The 12,464-nt window shown below is 38.2% G+C and overlaps 1 protein-coding gene across 2 annotated transcripts in view; it reads right to left on the bottom strand.

The window, feature by feature from the left end:
- The window catches only part of Erich1 (glutamate rich 1), an 89,325-nt gene that overhangs the window by 40,030 nt on the left and 36,831 nt on the right, over positions 1 to 12,464 (bottom strand). The gene's annotated exons all lie outside the window — the stretch shown is intronic.

Raw genomic sequence — 12,464 nt, 5'->3', positions numbered from 1 at the left:
TCTTTATTATAGAGTAGTGCTCTCTCGAGTGGAAATATCACATTTTCTTTATCCATTCCTCTGAAAGGCTATGATGTAGCTCAGTCCAAAGGTCTTAGATTCAATCTCTAGTATAAACAAACGAGTACAGAAGTCTGGTAGTCAGCAGCACAAGGTTTTCTCTGCGGTATCAGATTCAGGGTAGGCTGAGGTGGCAGATGCTACCTGAGAACAGAGATGCACGGGAGAGGCACCACCTTCCTAGGGAGGAGAGGTAGGAAGGCAGGCTTTAGTCCTAGGGCAAAATTCCCTGAACTTGTGGACAGCTGGGGAGGCACAGTTTGGAAGACCTAAGTATGAATATGCACAGGAACTCGTAAGAGCATGTGCCATTCCCTGGTAATGCAGGTGTGGTCAAGATTCTGAAAGAAGTCTGAGGAATTCTGAGACATTCCAACATTTGCAAGTTGCATTCCACTTAACATGTGGAGGAGGACTTTCAGATCAAAAACACATGCATCAAGGTTTTAGTAATGCTAACCTCCAGAAAAGTTCTACTAAAGTGACATTTCTACTGGTAATGTGCAAGCAATCACTTTCCTGAGTTATCTATGACAATTCCTTGGTCAATATATAGGCAAAAAGTAGCACCTAATGGCTCTCTGGCTATGGATTTCAATTATAGGAGGTTCTCTCAGGAGTCACCTTGTAGAGAGAACCTGCAAGTTTCAAGCACAACTCTGTATGGTCCTAAACTTCAGCTTAAATGCTTACTGCATATTTGGTTCTACTGCACAGCATAGCTATCTTAGTATGAAACAGTTTAGTGTAATCACTCTCAGGGGAAAACAGGAAATATTAACTGAAGGGTGGAACTTGTGGAACTCAGTCACACAAGTGAGGCAAGACCACAGTCAGTGGGCACCATGCCCAGCCTTCTCTCCTGATACCATGATATTTATATTGCTATAAATACTTGGCCACAGACCACAGCAGTTTCTCCTGCAGAGGTCAAATCAGGGTAAAAGTTCTCAAGAATAGGCGTCAAGAATGTGCGTGTGTGCAGAGTGGGACGTCTGAAGTCCTCAGGAGAGATCTCACAACCTCCAGCTTCCTCTGCTTCAGCCTCAGCACACCCAGTAACACCAACTCTATTTCCTCAACCCACACATCAGAACAGGCTTCCAGAGCAGGAGGGCAACTGCTTTCATTTTGTTTTTGGCTTTCATGAATTCTGTAGCCACTTCTCAGCACATAAATGAGCACAATGCATCTGCACATACATGTACACACACTGATCTACATGTCTGCACACATGCACATCAATGCATGCAGTGAGCAGCACGGGCACATGCCCACATAAGTACTCACATGCATGTGTGCAAGCGTGTATGCCTGTGCACGTGTACACATGCACACACACAACCTACAACCTCATGATCAACCTTCACTTACCCAGCTTCCACCCCACAACTTCATTATGGCTACGCAATGTGTACTAAAAATTCCATGCTTTGTTATGAACTGAATGTGTGTGGCTTTGGGGTGGGTCTGTGAGCCTCACTTTCTTTTTTCATTTTTAAAAATAATATTATTGAGAAACAAATAGCAATGAGACAATTTCAAAACAGATTAGGACAATTTCAATAATTAATGCATTGCATATTGTTGTCTTAGTGGTGATTCATTGTACAAGATGCAGACATGATATCCTGTCCAAACACTATTAGAACAAATGTTTCTATTTATTGAATTAAGAGAATATAGCTGTATATCTATACTAACTATTTTGAATATAGAGATACAAAGTGGTTGTTCATTTGTATCCCCTTTTTTTTGTTTAGTTTTATCAGAAAAGGGTATTCCATTGTCATTTAAATATTATAGGTGGGTGAATTCAACAAAATATTACAGTATAGTCCAGTGGTCCATAATAGCAGTGGGTTTTCCATAAGACTGGCGATGTCACACGTTGTTGACTCGAGCCTTTTACAGTTCAGCATATTAATATGGCTTTACTTTTTATACTTCATTTTTATACTTTTCTGGTGGTTGGTTAAGACTAAGATAAAGCAAGACCTATGTAACAAGAAATGCAGCTTTTGTATCTGATAAGGTCAGTCAAATCCCCTCAAGATTTATCCTGAAAACCCGTACTACACTTTGTAGATCCTTAGGGCATTGCTTGGCCAATTTGCTCTCTGTGAAAGCCTGAGAGAATATTTTCTCTCCATGTGACTCTCCATAGGCACACTCTACATCGTCGATCACTTTCCTCTGTGGCCCCAAAATCTCCTTGATCAGAAATTTGGGATACAACTGAGTTACAGGATGTTATAGTACAGGTTCTCATATGTCCTGAGTCTTCACTGACTTTCAAAGGCTAGGGCCAAAATGTTAGCTTTCCTTGCAGCCTTCCTTTTTCTCTAATTTTTGGTCTGCAAACTTAAGTTGTTAACCCTCCAGAAGAGAAGCTTATTATTATCACCCTACAACCTAGGCAGTTAAGCTTAACCTCACTATCTGACTGAATATCAAACATCTTAGGCATGACATGGAGCAGGTATTTTGCATCAAGTATTGATATGTTAACCTTTAAGTCTCTACAGAATATGAAGAAAAAAATTTAAAAAATAAAAATATATTTTAAAAATAGGAATAAACAATTACATATTTTTACACAGAAGTTTAGAAATCTAACCAAATACAGCATTGTAGCAGGACACTGTGACTTCTTTTTCTTGTCTCTTGTTTTATTTATTACCTTTTTAAAAAAAACAAACATTTACTTGAGAAACAGTATGGCAGTAATTGGTATGTCATGACAAGCAGTATGTATTCAGAAGACCAGAATGACAGGCACTCCAAGCATGACCCTATTACACATTGCTATCTTCGGTGCAGTTGCTTAGTTCACAGGAATCAGCATATATAGTTAGTCAGGGTGAGAATCCTACCAATTAACTGCTAGATTCTCAGGATCATTGCTTTACCCATCTTGTACACATAAATGTATGGCTTTGCCCCTGTCATGTTTCCTAGCTTTCTTCCTTGCCCTTTCTTGTTTGTCCAATCCTCAAGTTCTCACTTTCCTTTTCACTGTGTTAAACCTTTCTATTTTTATTTCTTCTTTTGAGTTCTTATACTAGGGAGACTATATGATATTTATACATGTGGGTCTGGTTTATTTCACTTATGAGTATATCTTCAAGTGGCATCCACTTCAATAAAAAGCCTTCGAGTTTATCATTCTTTATAGCTGAGTAATACTCCATTGTATAAAAATATCACTTCTTTTTAATCCATTCCTCAGGTGATGGGCATCTTGGTTGTTTGCAAGATTTGGCTATCATAAATTGTGATGCTATAAACATAGGCACACATATATCACTATGATATGATGTTTTCAGATCCTCTAGGAAAATTCCCAGTAGAGGAATAGCTGGTTTAAATGGGATTTCCAGTCCAAGTTTTGTAAGGAGTCTCCATGCTGATTTCCATAACAGTTGCACAAGTCTACATTCTTACCGGCAGTGGAAAAGGGTTCCTTTTCCCCCACAGCCTCTCCAACATTTGTTGTTAGTTGATTTCTTTATGATAGCCATTCTTTCTGGGCTGAGATGGTATCTCAGTGTTGTTTTAATTTGCATTTCACAGATGGCTAGTGATGTGGAACAATTTTTCATATAGTTATTTGCTTCTTTCATTTTGTCCTCTGAGAAGTGTGTGTTCATCTTGGATGCCCATTTCTGGATTGGATCTTTAAATTTTGGGACCCTAATATTTTTTAGTTCTTTATAAGTTCTGCAGAGCAGACCTTTGTCTGAGTGCTTATTAGTCAAGATTTTTTCCAAATTTGTGGGTTGTCTTTTCACTTTGTTGGTCATTTCTTTTGACCTGCAAAAACTTCTCAATAAGAGGAGGTCCCAGTTGTTAATTCTTTCAACTATTACCCGTGAGATTTTATTTTTGTTCATGAACTCTTTGCCTACCCCTATGTCTTCAGGAGTTCCTCCTACTTTCTCTTCCAGGAGATTTAGTATTTCTGTTTTAATGTTTAGATCTTTAATCCATTTTGACTTTAGCTTAGTGCATGGTGATAGACCTGGGTCAGGTTTTACTTTTCAGCATGTAGAGAGCCAGTTTTCCTAGCACCATTTGTTAAAGAGGCTATCTTTCTTCCAGTGAGCATGTTTGGCTCCTTTGTCAAAGATAAGGGAGCCACTCTTAAAATGCTGAAAAAGTAATATATTTGCTATCTCCAGAATTTCATCTTCTCACAAACAGTTGAACTTTTGTTTTAAATTCTACCAGCTTTGTGACAATGAACAGACTCACAGAACTATGCAGCCAAGTCACCTCAAAGGTACTTCCTTCTTCCTGATAACATTTCTTAAAAGCACAAATGGCCAAACACTCAAAGTATCAGTTTTTAAAGCCAAAAAGTAATCCTTGTTTTGTGTTCAATGGACTATTAATAATGGAAGACAGAGTATGAGACTGGCTGCTACCAAAACTTGATTCAGGCTATTATTTGATAAATTAACCAGGATCTATGATCTCAGTAAAATGTTCTGAAATCAGATCTTTCCATCTCTGGTGAGCTGGCAGAGGAGAAAATATGAAAACCTCTCCTGCAGGATAGTTACACTTGCCAATAAAATATAGCAGACTTTCCCCCCAAACATAGCTCTATACTGGAGGAGTCCTGAAAGTTAAACACTGTGAGCAACATTAATTCTCTTCAGAGTAATCTGTAAGTACAATACACATGCTGATAAAATTCTAAGAGTCTCTATGCATAATCTGACGATCTTACTTAAAATATATATGTAAACACATGCCCTTCACTTCTAGAACATTCTCTCAAATTTCATGAGTATCATGAATATCACATCCTCCTAGCAAGTTTTAGAAAAACCACTGGAACAACTGGACATCACTAGGGAAAAAAAGAAAATGTCAGAGGCCTACCTCACTATACATCCTGCAATTGATTTTAGATCAAACAAAAACATAAATGGGAACTTAAGGTGACAAATTTCCTATAAGCAAACTCAGGAGACTAGCTCTATTGCTTGAGGTTGGATTAAAAATTTCTCAGAAAGAACACTAAAAGCACAGATCACAAAAGAAATGCAGATTTTTCAAAATTAAAAATTTCTACTCTTCAAATACTGCATTTAAAAATAAGGTACTAGAAAAAATATTCATGCAAAAGACTTGTATTCTAGGTATATAAACATATACTCAAATTAACAATAAAATGATAAACATCCTACTTTTGAAGATGGTTAAAACATAAACAGATACTCAACACAAGTCAACATGGAAAGGTACTGCAATGAGGTCCAGGCAAAGCGAAGCTGGTATTTTAATGCTGTCATTCCCCAGCTGTGTGGCCTGAAGCAAGATGCTGCTCTGCTCCAACTCAACGGGAGTAATAATCTCTCTTATTTGAGTGAGTCTTAAATAATATATATGCATTCAGGGTTTTCAGCTATCAGGAATGCTTTACATAAAAGCACAGAGGAGGGGCCAGGGAGATGGCTCAGTAGAATACGTGTTTGCCTAGCAACAACAAGGGCCTGAGTTCAACCCCCAGTTCCGGAAAAAAAAAAAAAAAAAAGCACAGAGGGAGCGACTGATCTGTCTTAAAAGGGTAGTCACTTTAAACAATAGAAATGTTAAAAACAAAATGTTTAAATATACTTCTACTCAATGACCTAGTAATTCTACTTCTATGTATTTATCTAAGGATAGAAAAATATGTCCACCAAAAAAATGCACAGGTGATGTGTCTCTCATCAGAAACCCACAGCACAGGAAATGTCCCCGATTGTAGATTTTGAAGTATGTACATATATATAATGAGACATTTGGGGATGAGATTCAAGTCTAAACACAAAGCTCATTTTTATTTCATCTGTACACATAGTTATACACATAGCCTGATGGTAATTTTACATAATATTTTGGTTTACTTGAATTGTGACTATGACCTATCACGTGAGGTCAGGGTATGGAATTTCCTACTTGTAGTTTCATATTAACAGTTAAAAAGTGTAATATACAAACATTTTGGAGTTCAGATTTTTGGGCTGGGATGTTCAACTTTTCAGGGATGCTGCTGGTAACATTCCCAACATCTGTAAACAATCCAGATGACTCTCCGCAGAAAAGTGGGTAGACTATAGGACACCCTAGCAGCACAACAGCACTGTTGAAATGCAAACCCACAAATTAGTTACACGTTAGTCAACACAGTCCAGACAGAAAATGGCTCTTCCTTTGTGATTTCACTTAAGAAACTCTTCGATGCTTGGGGAGGAGAAGGGCAGAACTGATTGGAGGAATAGGTGGCCAGGGTCTGGACCTTGCTTGCCTGGTCAATATGCTGGTGTATACAAGGAACTACCAAAAGCCACTGAAGTGCCTCTCACAGCCACACTTTTCAGAGTGAGCATGCAGAGCTGCCAGGAGGTGGCCATGCCCTGCCAGTCGGGGGTGGGGGTGGGCATCCTGCCCTATAGGCACTTTCTCCTGGCCCTGGAGTTGAGCTAGAGGACAACCCAGAGAGGCTGAGCAGCCACAGGTAGGAGTTGCCCGTGCCAGCAGGTACAGCTGTAGAACATAGCTATGTAATGCTGGAGATTCCAGTGCTTTCCTCCTAATCAGCTCCCATACACTGAGATGAGATAACAGAAATGAAATATACAGGAAAGGGGAAACAGGAAAATGAGCAAAATCTCCCTGAAACAGACCAAAATGACTGCCATTAAAAAAAAAGAGAGAGATGAGAAAAAAGTATGTTCTATTAGTCTAATGTCTGGGTGTCAGGTATTTCATAGAAAAAAGATAAAATATAAAGATGAAATTATTAAGGATATGTGTTCCTAGACTAAAAGGACCACTGAATATCTAGCACAAGGGGTAGAAAAAGACCCACACTTAAAACCTCCATGTCACAGTCTACTACAGTAAAGTAAAAAAGAGAAAAACTTAAGACCAACTGGTGGGTAGAAAACACTTCTGTCCATGGGATCCAGAACCAGATGACAACTGACTTCTGGACAGTGCCACTGGGCTTGGAAAGTCAAGTCTTAATGCTTTCTAACTCAGAATTCCATATTTTGAAAGTTTTAATAAAGTGGAAGAATGGACATTTGACATTCTAGATCTCTAAAATATTTATCTTCAAACATCACTTCTCAAGAAGCTATTGCTACTAGGAAAAAAATATAAAAGGCATTATATCTCACAAAAATACTCATGAGAGGACTTCTATGACTCCTTCAGAAAATGATAAGAAGGATGGAATAAGTGTGTTTGAAGTAAGAGAAGTGTTTGAGGGTGATTAATGGCAATGTGTCTTTATTGTAATAATTTTTAGAATTGCAAATATTCACTGTATATTTTCATCATAACTTGTATATACTTTGGAAAACTGAAAATATTATGTCTACATATAAATTCATACACAGAAGTTTATTGTAACACTAGCTTTGTGTGTGTGTGTGTGCGTGTGTGTGTCGGGGGAACAGGGTCTCATTATGTAGTTTAGGCTGGCCTTGAATGCATGCACTATGTAGCCAGGTTGGCCTCAAACTCTTTGTAATGCTTCTGCCTCAGCCTCCTGATGCTGAGATTATAGGTATATGCCATAGAACCTATAACCTGAATATCTAGCACAAGGGGTAGAAATAGACCCCTTTAGTCTACTTGAGACAGCATTACTGATAAGAGCCAAACAGAAGGACCAAACAAGTGTTCCTTCCCTGGTAATGGATAACAAAGTATATATACAATGATATATTTTTCATTCATTAAAAATAATGAAGGCAGCACAATTTGTCATAGCTAATTCTTAGAAACAACCCAAATGCCCACCAACTGAGGAATGGCTAAAAAATATGTGCTTTTTTATACAATGGCATACCACTTAGCCACAAAGAAGAGATAAACTTGACTTTTATAGGTCAATGGATGCAACTTGAGGCCACCCTCATAAGTGAAATAAATCAGACTCACGTGTGTAAACATCATATTGTCGCTCAGGTATGAGAAAAAGTAAATAAGGTCCAAAATGTACCTTACTTTCCCACTTCACAACAGATACTGTGAAATGGGAAGAAATTGTTCAAAGAAACTAAGATGGGAGAAGGGGTAAAAAAAGGAAAAAAAATACAAAATAGTTATACTACTGGCTTCTCTTAGGCAGTTCACTGAAAAGAAGGTTTGTGCTAATATCATTTGGAGAATTTAATGCTCACAGCGTGTACTCTGAGTAACCTAATTTAAAGATAACAATGTACTAACTATAGTTATTCTCCTATTTAAATGAAATTTTACTTTTTTTCTTCCATAATATAAAATATATATACATATATAGAAAGGAAAACCAACTTTGAAAAAAAAAATAATGAAGGGCTGATACAAACTAAAACACGAACTTTAGTAAACTAAGAGGGGTGTGAGGATTGTTGCGAGTTCAAGATCAGCCTGGATAGGCCAGCCTAAGGTGTATAGTAAGACCCTGTCTCAAAATAAATAAATAAAAACAAAATAAAAGGGCCAGCCAGATAGCTCAGCAGACTAAAGCACCTGCTTAGGCAGAGCGCAGTGTCTGGGGTTTAATCCCCGGTGTGCAGTACTGGCCCTGCCCCAGGGTGCGCGGAGACAACAATTGAGACTGGGAGTGGTAGTGCATGCTTATAATCCCAGCGCTTGGGAGGCTGAAAACAGGAGAATCACTACGAGTCTGATCTACATTGTGAGACCCTGTAGACCCTGTCCTAAATACATAAAATATAATAAAAATAAAAATAATAAAATAAAACAATAAAACACCAATCAAACAAACAAACAAACAAAACCCCAGTAAGCTAAGCGAAATAAGGTAGGCAGAACAGGTCACATAGTGCATGACTCCACTGATGTGAAATGTCCTTAACAGATAAAGGTACAGTGACAGAAACCAGACTAATAGTTGCCTGGGGCTGGACGAAGGGAGGAATGAGGAGTACGAGTTTTGTGGATAAGGGCACATTATGACAGAGCATTCTGGAATTAGTGGTAGTGCTAGTTCTACAATATTGCTAATCTACGGAAAATCACTGGATTACACACTTTGGAATAGTAAGTAGCAAATTTTATGTTATGAGAATGTCATCAGGAATATATTATTGCGTGTTGTATGGAGCTCTCTCACAAAGACACGAATATCAGGCATATTTCCGTTTGCGAAATTAAACTTAATAAGTCAAAAGCACTTATACCTGTGTTTTAACTGTTTTTGTATGTATGTGGATTTGCTAGCATTTTTCTGGGTATAAGATCATATCCCAGACTAAATTTTACTTCTTCCTGTTTAGACCAGATCCTTTTCCTTGACTTGCCCCCCAAAACTAAGCTTCAATATAAATTATTTTCTATGTAACAGACACATTCTGATATCAGCTGTACATCAATCTTTTGATTTATAATTTATTAGAGTTCAGCAGATTTGCTCATATAGAAGTTTTACAAATTTTGTAAGATTTACACCTAAGGCTTTTTTTTTTTTTTTGGTAAGTACTAATTTTATTTTATTTTATTTATTTAGTTTTGTATTTTATGGAAGAGTCTACAGGGTGCTCAGGGTCTCACTACTAGATCGTCTCGTAGTGATCTGCCTGTTTACAGTGCCACCACGCCTGGTCTCAATTGCCGTCTCAGCGTGCCCTGGAGGCAGGGCTGGCATGGCAGGCCCAGGGATCGAAACCCTGGCCCCTGCACCTGTTTGCAGGTGCTTTAATCTGCTGAGCTATTTGGCTGGCCCTTGTAAGTACTAATTTTAAAGGTTCTATGTTTTTAATTTTAAATTGGACATGTTCATAGTTGATAGAGGAACATGACTTATACATTATCTTCATACCCTGCAACCTTGCTATAAACATGTTTTAATTACAGGAGTCTTGAGATTTTTGTTATCTGCTATTTTAAACTTTGTTATGCTCATTGAAAAGAGTAAATTTTGAATTAAGTAAAATGGACATAGTATTAATTTTTCTAATAAGAAGCTAAAAAAGGGATGCCATTACTAGCACCACAGACTGGGTGAGTGCAATAAGAGAAATTTACTATCTTACAGCTCAGAAGGGCAGCAGTCTAAGAACCTGCTGTGGCTGCACTGGTTCCTTCTGAGGGCTGTAGGTGAAAATCAGTTCTGGCCTCTCTCCTTGGTTGTCTTCTCCCTGTGTCGCCAGTCTTCTTTCTGTACGTACCCGTGGCCTCACTCTTCTTCTGAGGACACCAGCCATATGGAATTATAGTAGTCTAACCTAATCACCTCACAAATCTGTTCAGTATTATAAAATGTACTTACCAGTAAATAAGAAATTCTGAAAAACAAATGATTCAAACATTCACTATAAAATAGGAAAACAACATACCTACAAAGGATACATAAGAAAGTTAAAATAGAAATTAATAAACTAACAAAACATTAGTGATTAGGAAAACAAATACTAAGAACATGGTGAAAGAATGGCATCTTATTGTGATTTTAATCTTTTAAATACTGTTCATGAATAAAAATTCACAAAATTTTATGATTTTTCCATAGCTAGCTAATATAGTAGATAATATTGTATATTACAAGAACTGTAAAATGACTTTTGGCAAGTGCAAGATCCTAAGTTCCTGGAACCAAGAAAAATGAGAGAGAGCCAGCCAGCCAGCACGTAGAGCGGTTATGCCTTTATGGTAAACTGAGCAAGAGATTCTCGCACACTTCTGTCCCCACAGAGGAACACAGGTAGCAACACTCCCTTGAGTTATATAATAGGTGAACGAGTGCTGACACATCATCATCTTGGTGTTGAATAGTCCATGGATTTTGATAAATGATACATATCCACCATTATAGTATCACAGTAATTTCACAGCCTTAAATGTAATCTCACCTCAAACTCTCACAGCTATTGATAGTTATCTTCATGTGGCAAATATAAAGCAGTTGGGTAAGATTAAAGAACAGTGAGGCTCTCTTATACATTGTTGTTGGGAGTATAAATCGGTCAAATGAATTTGGCAAACAGCTTAACTTTTTCTTTCATAATTGAACATACACATGCCTCACCACCCAACATCACACAAGTCTATGTCTATGAATATCCTCAAGAGAAACTGTGGGGCTGGTGAGATGGCTCAGTGGTCTAAAGCACCTACTTAGAACAAGCTTAGCAAAGCACAGGGACCGATGTTCAATCCCCCAGCACCACATGCCAGCCAGCCCTGCCCCCTGGTGGGCTGAGCTGGCCACACACACACAAATAAATAAATAAAATTAAAAAAAACAAAACAAAACAAAGAGAAACTGTGGCTTATGAGCCCCAGAAAACAGGTAAAATGGCCATCCTGTGAGTCTATTCATAATAAATGCCTGGAAACAAACCGGATGCTCACCAGAGGCCTCGTTCACTAGCCCTCAGCGCCTTTTCAGTGCGCCTGCTCTCCACATGCAGTCACGTTCAGAAGTACTGGGGTTAGAACTTCAATATATGATTTTTTAGGGGAAGCAATTTAGCTTATAGTAGGTTTTTATAGTTCTTAAAAATAAAAATTACATTTTATAGCAATCAATTTATTCCTTATTATTAGTTCAAGGAATACATGGAATTTATAACATCTTGAAAACATTAACATCAAGTCATGTAAAAATACAGAAAAGAAATGTGGAATCAACAGAATTGTCCTAAAGAATATCATATATATAAGAAATGAAGGAAATGCTTTCCTTCCTACTTGTCGTATATCAGCTGATATCCAAAGCATAATGGTACCCCAGACATTCATTATATTATGGGTTGAATAGGCAGGATTCCTGGCTTGTGTGGAAATCCAATCAAATGCATACTGTTATCTCCCTGGCAAAGTGTGCTCCAGGTACAGTAAATGGATGTCTGACTTGTGAGGCAGGATGCTGATGCTGTACATGAAACTGTAGCATCTGCCTGTTAAGATCCAACTGAAGGGAGAGTTACAAGAAGTAAAACATGGGAATCAAATCGAATTTCTCTTTTCAAGGTTATTCAGCTGAACCAGCAGGAGATGAGACAGCCCTTAGGACTACAATAATATAGAGAACAAATACTCAGCAAGAAACTACTGCTAAGAAGATAGAAAAGTGATGTCATGAAAAGAAGCTCAAGTACTCACGTTGGGTTTCATGTACTTACGCCTCTGCTGGGAAAAGCAGACCCCCTCCTGCTCTATTCTCGTGACTCCCACAGTGGTCTCCCAGTGGGTTAACACTGCTGCACCACCAGGGAGTCTGAGTCAGCAGACTGCAGGTGTTCCTGCCACCCAAGTTACCACAAGTAAGGCTATCGGGGGACAGAAGACTGATGGAGACCACTGTACAAGGAACACTGAGCACTGTTTCTAAGGACAGAAGCCAAATGGTACCAAGGAAGCCATGAGGAATCGTGCAGTGAGGTAGA

This window comes from Octodon degus, unplaced genomic scaffold, assembly GCF_000260255.1.
Source record: "Octodon degus isolate 3935 unplaced genomic scaffold, OctDeg1.0 scaffold00155, whole genome shotgun sequence".
NCBI lineage: Eukaryota > Metazoa > Chordata > Mammalia > Rodentia > Octodontidae > Octodon > Octodon degus.
This window is presented reverse-complemented; position numbering and strand designations above follow the sequence as displayed.